We start from the raw sequence: 14357 nt of genomic DNA, 5'->3' as shown, positions 1-14357 counted from the left end.
GGTTGGGAGGAAAAAGTGCTTTTTATCCACGTCTCTGGTCCAGAAGACATTCCTGTCCCCTTTGCCCAGTTCTCTCTAGCAGCCTGGGACATAGAAGGACCGCACAAGCTAAAAGGTGGGTTCTGCCAGTGTGCCACCCCAGATAGGCCCCAGGGACCATGTTCTCCACTAGGTTTCCAGACCCCACTTTCCAACTCTGCGTGAGGATCAATTTCAGGACCATCCCCATCTACAGGAAGACACCTCTGTGTCTGGAGAGCTCGACCCTCCCACCATGGATCTCAGGTGGGCATTTTGGGGAGGTGAGAAGAGGCGACAGGACTCAGCGGAGCCTGGCCATGCTCAGCCACAGCACCTATGGACTCAGGGCAGTGGCTCCCTCCAGCTGACTCCTCCCGGAGACACAGACCAGGAGGTCCATGTGAGCAGCCTTGTTAGTCCTTGATAAATGCTTACACATCCCTTCGCCGTGAGTCAGAAGGGCTGTTTATCACTCACTGGGAGGAAAGCATGCGCATTTGAAGTGTCCCTGATGTCTACAGTTAATGCCTGGACGTGAGGATGGAGCGGTGGAGAGCCAGGAAGACGGCTCAGATTTATTGGGATTCTTATTGTCCCTTAAATAAATAGCAATTAATACTGGAACATTTAATTAAGGTTTAAGAGCCAGCAAGATATTTATCTCTTGCATAACTGTTAGGCCTCTCCAAATGCATTTTTAATGATGCTACCGCAGTTTGTTACAGCACCGTCTTGTGTGCTCACGCTAACCCACACGCATGTCTGGGACCCAAGCCCCGCCCACCCTGTTTCCCTGCGGGCAGCTTGATGGTGATTCTAGGGCTCGTGGACACAGGTGACCCCACCTGGGCAGAAATTTGTCCCGTTTACCTAGATTCAGCCTCTGTGATAGATTCGAGCAAACTCTTTACTTGGACCCTCCTCCTCAGTGGAGCCTGATGGAATGCTGGGCAAGACAAAACGAGGTGGCCTTTCCTGCTCCGAGGAAAGAGACCTTGAACACAGGCCTGTCATTGGCTCTTGGCTAATTTCCTGTCATTTTTCATGCAGCAAGTAAACTTCAGAAAAACCTCATCAGTGTTCAGATCTTCCCGTTTGCCGAGGCCACTTCATTCCAGCCTGAGAACTCATAAAAGCTCTTGCATCCGAAGCAAGTGAGAAATAAATCATGCGTTATTATTATTTTCAGAAAAACGCACTGAAGAGATAACTAATAAAAAAAACAAGAAGTGCACCTGAGCCTTCCTGCTTTGTTCTGAAAAATGCATTAACAGAATATCCAGCCTCTGTAATTCAAAGGAACATTTTCTTCAAAGCAACATCCAGACCCTTCTGGAAGCCGTTTTTCTCCCGAAGCTGAGAGCCAGCACCAAGGAAACCGGTGTGCAAGAAGCTTTTTCGGTATGTGGAGAAACTAACTAGAGGCTCACTCTCCAGGAGGCCTTGCTGCCAACTGCCTGCTCTCTTTGTTCCTCAGAAGCTGATGCGGATCTTGAAGCCCAGGACCCCAGTGTGATTTGCAGCTCTGGGGGCTACAGAGCCGGAGCATCCCCTTCCAGGCAGCAGAGGGCACTGGTTTCTCCCAAGTCAGGATTCATCCTGGATCCCTGATCGCTCAGATCTCTCTCCAGCCACAGCTTTTCCTTCTGGCTCAGAGTCTCCCCTGCCTGCCCTCACCAGCTATACAACCTCGCCAGTGACCTTCTCCAGGAAGGATGCCTCTCCCTCTCTGCTTCTCCCTGGGTGAATGCCAGGCTGAGAGGCTCTTGCTCTGAGCCTTTGGATCAGAAAAAAACCAGCCCTTCCCCTCAAGTTGATTGCAAGCAGCAGTGTTTCAGCAGGAACTGGGGCAAGCCTGGAAGGTGGCCTGGCAACTGAGACCTCTCCTTCTTGCAGGGGACCATCATCTCTTCAGGAAGCCAGCACTGCTGTTCCAACAGCTACTCAAGGTGCAGAGTTGGAGCCATCACTCCTTCTCTATACCTGCTTTTTCATTCTGAAAAAGTGAAAGTGTTAGTCATTTGTGTCTGACTCTTTCCTACCCCATGGACTTTAGCCTGCCAGGTTCCTCTGTTCCTAGGATTTTCAGGCAAGAATATTAGAGTGGGTCGCCATTCCCTTCTCCAGGGGATCTTCTCTACCCAGGGACTGAGCCGGGGTCTCCTGCATTGCAGGCAGATTCTTTAATGACTCAGCCACAAGAAAGTGCCTGAGATGCTGATAGAAGCAGATATTGGTAAGTTTGGAAGACACTTGGCCCCCTCAGTGGCCCAAGAGCCCCTCCAGCCATCCTCCCAGGCAGGCAGTATGTGAAGGTCATTCCAGACAGATAAGGGCTGAGGACAACACTTCTTTCACACAGATACCTCTTGTCTGAATTTCATCCAGTGTTGATCTCCCTCCAAAGGGCCAGGCTCAGAGCTGGCACCCAGGCAAACCTTGGTGGACCTGGCAGGCACCCATGACACCTGGATGATGTGTGATGTACACACAGTCAGGTACAAAGCAGTGCCCAAGGAGTCACAGAAACAGATGCTTTAACAGAGATGAAACAGAACACGCTTAGGAAAGGAAGGGGTATCCATGAAGGTCTCCCCAGGGAGGTAACAGTCAGCAGAAACTTGGGGGTTTTCATGTCAGAGATTTGCTATTGAAGCCAGGCAACAGCCCGGGAAGAGGGGAGGGAGAGATGGGGCAAGAGGGGCCGGGCCCTTGTCCTCAAGGATCCAAGGAGCCACTGTCAGAAACACTGAAGACTTTTCAGCCTTTTAGCAGATAATGTCTGTTTGAAAAAACCTCAGGAGACGGCTGGCCCCAGGGAAGAAGCAGTAGCAGTGCCTCCCTCATCTGTCTGGTTAAGGTTGCCAGGAAGGATCTGAGAGCAGCCCCAGGCTGCAGTTCTCCCTTCTTAGGAAAGGAGGCCCTATGACTCCAGAGCCCAACCTGGATGCATCTGAGGGTGGGCAGGGGCCTGGTGGTCAACCTGCTGGGCCAGTGGGCAGCAACTCAAACCAGAGACTGCCCCAGATCTGGGCAGATGGTCACTAGGCCTGGCTTTTACTGTCCCCATATTTTTTCATAGGTGACAGAATGAGATGGTTAGATAGCATCACCAACACAATGGTCAGTGGACATGAGTTTGAGCAAACTCTGGGAGATGGTGAAGGACAGGGAAAGACTGGCATGCTGCAGTCCATGGGGTTGCAGAGAGTCAGGCGCAACTTAGTGACTGAACAATAGCAACAATATTTTTTCAATATGTGTATATATTTAAAGATGTTTTGATATGGACCATTGTTTAAAAGTCTTGTTGAATTTGTTACCATGTTGCTTCTGTTTCATGTTTTGTTTTCTTGGCTATGAGGCATGTATGATCTTAGTTCCCATCAGGGATCAAACCCACACCCCTGACATTGGAAGGCAAAATCTTAACCCTTGGACCACCAGGGAAGTTCCCCAGTATATTTCTTAAGTTCTTAAAATTGTAGTAAAATATATAGAACATAAAACTGACCATTTTACTTTTAACTGTTTTTAATGGAACAGTTCTGTGGCATTAAGTACATTCACAATTGTGCAGTCGCCCCCACTGTCCACCTCCACAACTCTTGTTGTTTTTCCTGAACTGGTATTATGCCCCCCTTAGACACTAACTCCCCCCACCCGCCCCTCATCCAGCATTCTACTCTCTGTCCCCAGGAACTTGACGACTCTGAGGACTTCTTATAAGTGGCATCATCAAGGATTTGTCTCCACATTTTTTAACTTTCTAAAGATTAAAAAGAAGGTAGACATAAAGGAGGGACATTCTGCTTTAATGATTTCACTTTTTAAACCACACTCCCTCCCTCCCTGCAAATCCTAGAGAGCCTAGGTGTCGGCAGGTCCAGGGCGGGTGGGAGGGGGCAGATAGCTGGAGTAACCTGGCTGAGGGTGGTCCAGCACACAGTTGACCAGATGTCCATTTCATCACACTCCTGCTCACAGCAGGGCAGGCCATCCCACAGGAGATGAGTAGACGCCCCATTTGGGCCTCCTGGGGTTGGCCAAACAGGTGTCATTTGTTTGGGCAAGGCGATGCCCTGCCTTTCTTATCCAAACCAGGAGGGGTCCCGGAGAGGGAGCAGGCACTGCCACCCCACCTCGATGGAGTAGACTTTCATGTGCTGAGGCCCTCGGAGAAGATGACGGATGCAGTGCTGACCAGATGCTCTCCTGAGGGCTGCAGGTGTGTCCCTGCACCTGGATGCCCTTCAGCCCTCCATCCTGTGGAGGTTCCCCTGGGGGGCTTAATTGATGCAGGAGAAAGAACCTTACCCCAGAGTCCATTTAGAAGAAGGGTGCCATGGTATCCTCTTTGTATCATTTGAGGGTCCGATTTCCTGTCATTGTGGGAGTGCAGATGAGGACTCTGAGTGACAGCAGAGAGACACACCACCCCACCCTTGTAACAACAGCAGCTTTGAGCCAACCCCCCTCCCCCAACCCGGGGCTGAGCTATGGGGCATTCTGACTTACCTGACCATGCCCAGGATGGCTGTAGCTCTGTCTCCCTGGGGGATGCTGACCTCAGGGTTTGTCACTGAGGCAGGATGACTTTGGGGTCCCAATTTTCTGAGGCAGCATCCCCAAACTGGGTAAAAGCCAGCTGCTTCTTTGTAGCCATCTGACCTGGCTGGCATGCAGGGCAGTTCAGGTTCTTCCTCTCTCCAGTGAGATCACTTCTTAGGGAGACCCGAGGGGTGGTTATTCTGGTGCAGTCCATTAGCCTCCCCAGGTCCCAGCCCCCTCCAGCTGAGCAGGATTGAAATGGATTCCATTGCTTCCTGCAGCTCAGGACTATAGCTGGCAGCCCCTCTTCCCCTCTCCCCATCAGGAGCTGGAAGGGGAGTGAGCAGGACGCTGGATACATTCAGTCACCTGCGGGCCTGGAGTGCCATGCCTGCTCATGAGTTAGTGTCGGGATAGTCCTAGCCTCCTCTTGGGAAGCCCAAGCCCCTCCCTCAAAGGCAGGAGGACCATTCTGTCAATTACTGTAATTAACACGAGGTCCCCTCAGGATTCCTAGAGTTTGTAGCAGTCCTTGGTGACCAGGTCCAGCAAGATAGCTTTGGTGCCCCTAGGGTGACACTCGCGTGTCGTTTAGCTAGGCAGCTGTGTACCCAGGTCCCGGTGACAGAGACTCAGAGGGCCCTCATAGACACCTTCTACGTTTGGCCTGCTGCCATTTAATCTCTTGTTTTCTTTCCACACAGGATTCCGTTGGTGAACCTGTAAAAAAAAAAAAATTAAAAATTACAAAAAACACATAAAACCTAAAACTAAACTATCTAAGGGGAGGGTCCCCACCCCTACCACTTCTGTTTGCCGGTGGGGGACTCTCAGAGCAGGACGCTATAGGCCAAATATATTTTTATAAAAATGCTGACGCCTATGGGGGACTGCCTTCTCCCAGAGCTCCTTTGGGAAACAGAAAGAAGACCCAACAGAAGGAACCGGAGACAGAAAAAGGGCAGGAGGACGCACCAGAAGCTGGAGTTTGTACTTCGATTCTGAACCTGTGCCAATAATACCATTATGTGCCATGTACTGACCCGAGAGACTTGGTGACAAAGCCGAAGCCAAGCGAACCACGAGGAGTAAACTTACAGAAAACAGGAGTGGGCATCTCTTCTGTAGAGTCGCTATTTCTGGTTAATATACATATATAAATATATAAAGACACACACACACACACACACACACACACACACACACACACACCCCTTTTTTGTACCGTAGCAATTTTTGAAGACCTTCAATGTTCCTTTTTAAAAAAAAAATGTGTTCTCGGTTACAAAATCTGATTTCTTTAACACGCTTAGTACGAACAGGATGAACTGGTGTTTTCTACTTTGCAGGCTCACACACAGGCACACGCGCGCATACACACACGTCCGCACATATATATGCATACACTGGAAATGCAGTTCCACGCGTGAGCATATTCTTCTGGTGACCTGGTGTCCCATCGCTGTCCAGCCTGGGGCGGCCACGATGAGCAGACAAGACCCTCGAATGGCATGTCCTGCATTTGCTGGGTATTTGGTGAGTGGCACTGGGTGTGTGATTTCTTCTGTTGGGCCAGAATGAAGATTGCCATGGTTTTATCCACATACATACATACATATATATATATAATCTCTATACATATAAATACGACCTTTTTTCATTGAGTTGTTTGGAGAAGCTACCTAATAGCCATGTGCACACGTGTGTGGCCGGCCACTTACAAACAGGCCTGAGCGTCAGATTGGGGGAGGGGGGGTTGGCTGGTGGATTCTTGGCCATCCTTGTGTTATACAAGCATAGACCGAATTAAAGGAATTTTCCAGTTCCCAAAATTAAAGGAATATATCCTCGTAGTGTGTGTGCGCGTATGTCAGAGCATAACTCAGAAATAGTGAGCGCCCCATTCATCAGACCAGGAGCACTGGGTCCCAGGCCAGCATGCTCTGTGTCTCTTCCCACACAGTGGCACTCAAAGGTCACCCTCTCTTTCTTGAGCCTGAGAGTGACTTTGAACCTTGGTGGAGATGGTGGCAAAGATGCTGGGTCTTATCGGCTCCTGTTGGCCAGCCTGTGAACTTTGCTGTTAAGAATTCCACCTCGGGGCCTCTCTGAACCCCGACCACACACTTCAGTGAAGACCCCGCTCTTTACAGCCCCCACTTTATGAAGGCGCCCTGTTGTTCCTCCTACTATCAGTGGGAGCGCTATAAAAGATGGGGATCCATCTAGGCCTCAGACAGAGGGCATGTCCTCCTCCCAGGGACCCCAGATTCTATGCACAGGGCTTGTCTCCGGTGAGTGATGTCACCAGTATGGCATGAAATGCAACATGTTAAGTTGAAGGGTTAAAGGTCATCAAGCAGGAAGCTCACCCCTCCTACTCACTCACTGACCAGGCAGGCGACCCAATCCTTTCACCAGGCCCCCTCCGCAACACCTTGAAATGTACTTGGAAACTTGGCTTTGGTACCTTTTAATATATTGGAGAGTCAGACAATGCCAGCAGAGGGAAAAATGTCATTTTATCACAGTGCCCGTTAAGATCTGTTTGGGGGATACCCCCCCTCCAAGAGTGGGAAAACTGTGTTTTTTGGTTTTTATTTTGTCATCCCCTTACCCTCCAAAGTCCTGGTACGTTAACAAGATGCCACTAATGTCCACATCATCTCCAGGCTCCCGACTCACCCGCATGGTGCTCCCTGCCACACTGCTCTCGGCCCGGCACCCAGCACAGTCAGCTCTCGTCCTCCAGTCACTCTCCCTGACTGGAGGGTGGCCGTGCGGCCTTTGTGACTCAGGTGAGCACCGTGCAGTGTGAACCACAGGTGAGGGCTATGGGAGCCCCCACTGTGTGTCGGGTGAGATGAAGGTGATGGCAAGGGTGTCTGTTGTAACACTGGTAGCAGAGCCTAGGGTTCCTGACGGGGATGAGCTCAGTGGCCAGTGCATCACCTCTAACTGTAGCTCAGTCCTCTCCCCTGGACCTCAGGCTGCCTGACCACTGGGTGACACAGAGCTTTCAAAGGAAGCTTCACATAACAGCTACTTCCTCCACCTCCAACACACACACAAACCCCTTCGGCACGTGTTCAGGACAGGGCTGGGAGATGCGTCTACCACCCCCAGACAAGCCTTGCCTGCGTGTTCCCCTCTGGGAATTCTAGCTGTGTACTGACATCTGTCCAAACAAATCCACTTTGAGGAAGGCTACCGTATCACGGTGATGGAGGGAATGTGTGTAGAGATGCTTTATTTTTTAAATGGTTACCTGGAAACCTCATCTCTATACAGGGAGATGAAAGTGAGTAGGCTTATGAAATTAAGCTCCTTCCACAGTCAAGTCTATGAAATGATACAGCACAGGTTTTTTCTGACTCAGGCCCCATATTGTCGTTCAGTTGCCAAGTTGTGTTTGACTCTTTGAGACCCCACGGACTGCAGCATGCCAGTCTTCCCTGTCCTCCAGTATCTCCCTGAGTCTGCTCAGATTCATGTACATTTAGTCTGTGATGGCATCCATCACATTCTCCAACCATCTCACCCTCTGCCACCCCCTTCTCCTCCTGCCCTCAATGTTTACGAGCATCAGAGTCTTTTCTAAAAAAAAAAAAAAAAAAGTCAGTTCTCCGCTTCAGGTGGCCAAAGTATTGGAGCTTCAGCTTTAGCATCAGTCCTTCTAATGCACATGTGTACATTTGTCTGGACATTGTATGTATCTGTGTGTGATGAGTTTGGCCTGGCCATGCTTGCACAGACTTAGGGTGATGCTCTGGGTCAATCAGTGATCCCTCTTCTCAGCTCTTTGGATTTCAGAGTCCACCAGTGACCCAGTTGTATCTTCTTAGGTCACGCGGCCCCAGTTCTTACATTTCCTTTAACTTTTTTATCTTCTTCAAAAAAGGTACTCAGAGGAAACCTTCATCTTGTTGTTTGGCGAGGTACTGCCCTCATGCGTTTAACTTTCTGTGACAGGCAGAGGCAAACAACACAGATGCGAACAAAATAATTTTCAGAGAGAAGGATGAAGGAAAAAATTTTTAATAAATTATAAATAAAACAATAAATTTCAGAGAGAGATGGTAGGAAAGCAACAGAGTAGGATGACAGGAAAGAGAGAAAAGGGGGAGCTGTCTGGGCTTCTTCATCTGGCCATCATCTCCAACTGGGAAGTCGTCTCCACTTGCTTCCTGAAGGTTGGTCTGGGAATGAAGGATAAAAGTGAAGTGCCAAGAAATAAGAAATAAGATGTTCCAGTCATTACAACCCTTCTACCCCTCCCCCTCCCCCAACCCAATCATTCTAGCTAGGAGAAACACCCGAGGAAGCAGAGAGATGGGACCAAGAAGAGGCATATCACCCTGATGATGGACTTGATCTTTGCTGGGGTGCTGTCTCCCCCCAACCCGGGTCCCCTCCCTATTCACATCCCTAGGTTGTCAAGTCACCACTAGGTCAACCAGATCTCAAGGAGGTCAAAGAAACTCAAGGAGAGATAGGAAGCCCACAGGACACCCGGGGCCCCAGGGAGAGTCATCCCCCCTCATAAGAGAAGTCAGCTGCCTTTCCCAATGCGCAACCTCAACACAGATCATGCTCAGTAACGTACTTCTTAAACAACATCTGCTTTTATTCCAAAACATGCTGTGATTCATGTAATTCTGGAGTGGTTACATTGGTACAGTTTGTCAATTTGCTATGCCATACTGTTTTTTGATCGTTTGTTTGTTTTCCGATGTAAATAGCACAGCCCACATAAACGAGCCAGACTCTCGCCATCTGAGAATCTTTGATTATTTTTCCCAACTTGTTCTTCTTCGCCTGCTCTGAGCCAAGATGTGTGTGTTAGCTGCACTGAGCACTATTCCCGAGGCTCCCATCCAGGTCTCAAATGATCGGTTGATGTTTTGAAATATGCTCCTAGCCCTTCATTTCAAAAAGTGTGAGGCTGGGTGGGCAGTTTTGCATTTCTAGGTTTTGAGTTCACACTTAAATGTAAAGAATGGGATAAACAGAGGCACAGGCAGAGGATCAATCTTTTTATATCACCCCACCCATTAAACAAGGGATTCCCAGGTTGCCCTAGTGATAAAGAATCTGCCTGCCAGTGCAGGAGACATAAGAGACACAGGTGATCCCTGGATGGGGAAGGTCCCCTGGAGTAGGAAACGGCAACCCATTCCAATATTCTTGCCAGAAGAGTCCTTTGGACAGAGGAGCCTGGTGGACTACAGTCCATGGGATTGCAAAAAGTTGGACATGACTAAAGCAACTTAGCATGACATTAAACAAACAGGAAAATTGAATTTCTTTGGACTTCCAATGATTTTAGGAAGAGCACAGCCAGCAAGCCCACAATAGCCAAACTCCAGAGTTCAAAACAGTCACCACGTGAGCAAGTCGGAAATTTAACTCTGGGCAGTCTCTCTTTATGCCAAAGGGCCAGCTGTAGCATTTGCCCTTTGTCAAGGGAGCAGTGTTACCAGAGCAACCAGCTTCTGGTGGGTGGGGTTTGCATGTACCCACTCCATTCTACTTCACTTTGGTTAGGGAGGTTCAGCACCTAGGCTGTACTGATGAGAAAGCCATGAACACACGGGGCCAAGAATAGAAAAGGACAAGGAGAAGGAAGAGGCAAGCAAGATGCTATGTGGGCTCTTGAAGGCAGTAGTGCTTGGAGGGGGATAGGGTAGCGATGTGGGCAAGGGGCTTCTCTCCATGGGTTCCCAGACACTGCAGCAGCAACAGGTCCACTGTCCACATTTAACAGACGCACGGCCCACACCCAAGTGTAAAGGCGGCTGAAGAGAGTGGTCAGCTAAGTTATAAAGTGTGTCTGTGTTGGAACTGAAAGGCTAAAATCCATCCTTCCAGAAGCCCCATTCCATTTCCCACTTGATAGATTCCCTGCTAGATGCTCCAAGAGTTACGCAGCATAGAATCAGAGAGAATCAGAGCAGTTTTGAATGAATCCATAAATCTAAGTCATATATGGGACAGCCTGAGCTTAAGAGGCTAGTATAAACTGGGGCAGCCCTGCCCTCTGGGACAACAGAGGTTTATAAGCACATAGATAGGGGTAGGGTAAACAGAGAGTGAGCAGTAGGGGAAGGAGCCAGTGAACCTATCAATGGCCCTGCTGTCTCTTCTGTGTAGGTTGAAATCAGAACACACATGTACCATGGAGAGTATAAATGAAATAGGTTCATAGAATAAGCCAGGAGAGTTGCTAAGACATCCCCTGGGGCTGAATTAACTTGCTCAAATCTTGAATTTCAAAGTAACACAACTGCTGATCATATGTACAGAAATGGATGCAGAGAGGATCAGGTTGTAGGAAATCCTTCTTTATAAAGTTAATTAGTTTTGTCCCTTGTAGTCTGTCTTAAAAATAGAATCCCGTGGAGACCTAGGTTCTTGTCAACACCTAGATACTTGCAGCACCAAATAACTCCCCAGAAACTTCATTCATGTGTGAACCCAAACTCAGCTGTCCACACTGGTTAGGTTTTCTTGGATTTCTGAAATTCTGCAATAAATTCTTTAGTGTTGATATTTATAGATTTTGGACTGGTGAACTGGCAGTTCATGCCAGTCTTCCTGAATGTAACAAGTTATTGCTTCCAGAGAAGTGGGGAGAGCTTTTTTCACAGGAGAAACACAGCCCTAAGTTCTACTTTTTGACATCATCTTGTACCACGAAGACCTGTTGCTACAATGGTGGGAGACCCTTTGAAGACCCCAAGTACATTTGTGTCTAATAATTATGCAGGAAACTATAAGAGCAAAGACTGTTGTATTGACCTTCTAGACCAATGATTCAACTCCCAAGAGAACCACGTCATCCTTCTCCACTCTGCAATCATGCCAGGCCAGAAGGGACACTTTCAAAGCCATTATGACACTCTAAACTCAATTTCCAACCTTTGGGGGACTAAATGGAGTAGGAGAGACGGGCTTCACTGAAGTCTCAGGTCGTAGGAATTCACATGGTGGTAGAATAGTGAACCAATAATGTCGTTCCTGACAAGGTTTTTGTGACAGCAGTTACCACCAGTAGGAACTCTCTCCCTCTGCCTCCAATGTCTGTTTTGGGCTGGACACTCCACTCTGTGTCATCTCTCCTTATGTGTATGGATTTCTAGCATCAAGTGTTGTGACTGCCGACAACTCAAGGTCTACAAGGCAACATGAGTGTTTTTTTCATGGACTTACAGCAAGCAGACATGAACCGACATGAAGGTTCTGGAAAGGAGAGATTTCTAAGGTGCTGTTGAGTATTGTGCTACTTCTGCACATAAGCACAACTGGATGGCCAGTCAAGGGCCTTAAAGATGAAGATGGACAATTGGTTTTGAAAAGTCAGCAGGAGTTACTGAACCCACCTACAGCCACACACTTCTTGAGTTGAACTGCCGCGACCTACAGAAGACATTTGGTTTTATCATTTTCGTTTGTTTATTCTTCACGTGCATTTGGGTTGCTTCCTCTGAAGCCAGAAGTGTGAAAGGACTTGAACAAAATTGGTTCTAAATCGACTCACCATGAATTTGATCTTTAAAGATGAATCCTCAGCATAAGATGACATGGAATGACTTGAGATTCAGCAGAGCTTTCAAAGATGCTCACGTGTTTTCCTTGGCTGGAAGATGAGCACCATCTGAAGCATTTGCCGCTCCCTGAAACATTCCCCTATCATGGGGAGAGAGGATGTGGGGACTTAGCATAGTCTGGGAATAAAACATTGAGACTGAGGGAAAGACTGTAGTCAGTTTTGGGTTCCAGATCATTGTTTTCTTAAAAACTAGAGAGTTTGTGGGGTTTTCTAATTTCCTTTTTTTCTGGCAGCCCCATTGGAATCCTTCCTCTTGTCTCACTTGGAGAAACAAGATGGCAGGTGATGGAGCCCAGAACACAGTTATTCTTCAGTAAAAATTATTTAAAGGAAAAGCAGAACAATAACCAAGCCTCACCTGACCATGAATGACTTTACTGATTAAGTTTTACTTAACTCATGATTCATATTTGGATCAAGAGATTTATTGATTTTCTGTCTCTCTATATGTGTGTTACTGAACATGAGTTAAACCCTTGAACATGAGTTAGATCCAGAAAGTATTAAACTGGACATTGGAGGAAACATAAGACCACACACTGACTGTATTTTCAAAGTCTTTTACATTTTTTTCAAAAGGAGTAAATGTTTACCACAAAATATTTAGAACATAAATAGAACCAGAAAGAAGGGCAAAATCGGAAACCCTTCAGTTCTTATTTAATTCAGTGGTAACTGTTCATTAAGGTCTGGGAAGCGAGGACAAGTCAGAGATCTCTCCATGGTAAGCATAGTTGCTTACCCATGTTGGAAACACCCATCTGTTTCCAACATACGTTTTCTAAAAAGTTAGTCTAACTAATGCTTGAAGGCATCCTTGTTGTGGACTACAGTCTTTACTAATCTCGAGAGTGTCTCCATGACTAAGTGGAAAAGACAGTCAATCATTTGGATGTTTTGCTTTCACATCCATCGTCACACGTGGGCACATCTGGGTGTTGTGGGGGGCAGCAGGGATACACAGGATACTCAGAGAAACATCCAAACTCTTGGCTGAGTTTTTCACGTGGGGCATCTATCTGAGGGTCACAGATCTGATAACCAGAAGGCTCCATGCCCTTGTGAGACCCTCATGTACTTGAATCACATCCGAATTTACCAGGTCTAATCACATACATTTAAACACAGACCCATTCCCCCCTCCTCTCCCCAGCTCACCCGTGGAACTAGGAAACTCATAAACCATGAACCTGAACCACAGGACAAGAAGGTCAAAGGTGATGGCCACACAGGCCCATTTCAGAACTTTATTTTTCTCCCCTCCCCAACTCATGTATAGCAACAATGGGTTTATTTTGATTTTTCTAAATTATTTTCTGATACAATAAACTGTTTACTGTTTATTTATACTTTTACATGGAGCAGTGGTTATTTTTCCATAGAAAAACAGAAGCTTCTCTGTTTACGTGTTATGCATATATATCTATGCCACAGCTGTCCTTACAGACATATGGATATATCATCTTCCTGAAAGAGCTCAATTATTGTAGTTTATTGTTGTGTTTTTCTTTGAATGCATCTCATAATCATGTTAATAAACAGACATGACATGAGCTACAGGGGGTAGGGGTGGGGGGCTGGGTGTGATTTCCATACAGGTGAAATTTTATTCCAGATTTTTTAAGTTGTTTCTGTATTTCAAAGCTATGTAATTTGAAAAATTATTGTCAATGCAGCAGCTATATCAACTTTGCTGTATATTTAGTACTCTGATGTTGCTATTAAAAAAAAAACATAATATGAAAAAAAGAGACAAAAGAATCACCGTTAGTTCAGGTCATGACCTCAACATGACTTTTTCAAAATGTTATTTGCATATTTATTTCCTTTACCAGTATTATCTGAAACCTCCTCGAAGACTATGTTCACGTCTGTGTCATGGTTCACAGATTCTAAGATTTCCTCCTGGGTCTTCATTGTTTCCAAACCAATTCTTTCCCAGTTCAACCGTGAAGAAAATATTTCCAGGTCTCTGGTGTGGGTCCTAGGGTTGTTTGCAGCCAAGTCTGTGCTAACTGGGACGGTCCCATAATACTTTAGCTGAGACCACGAGGGCCCACAAGAGCAGGCTGGGGGCTTCCTGGGAGGTTTTTTTGTGGACCATCTGAGTCCAGGTCACATCTGCGGAGATTTCCCTGCAGAGGAAACTGCCCTCGGAAGGAACAGAGATCCA

The 14357-nt window shown here is 47.2% G+C and overlaps 1 protein-coding gene across 1 annotated transcript in view; it reads left to right on the top strand.

Annotated features, from left to right (window-relative positions):
• The window catches only part of AJAP1 (adherens junctions associated protein 1), a 133164-nt gene extending 119231 nt beyond the window's left edge, over positions 1-13933 (top strand). The window contains exon 6 of the mRNA XM_004013763.6: positions 5277-13933. The gene's annotated coding sequence lies outside the window, so the exon portion shown is untranslated. The remainder of the gene's footprint in view (positions 1-5276) is intronic.
• The last annotated feature ends 424 nt before the right edge of the window (positions 13934-14357 follow it).

This window comes from Ovis aries, chromosome 12, assembly GCF_016772045.2.
Source record: "Ovis aries strain OAR_USU_Benz2616 breed Rambouillet chromosome 12, ARS-UI_Ramb_v3.0, whole genome shotgun sequence".
NCBI lineage: Eukaryota > Metazoa > Chordata > Mammalia > Artiodactyla > Bovidae > Ovis > Ovis aries.
The sequence above is the reverse complement of the archived record's forward strand: the minus strand, read 5'-3'. Positions and strand labels throughout refer to the sequence as shown.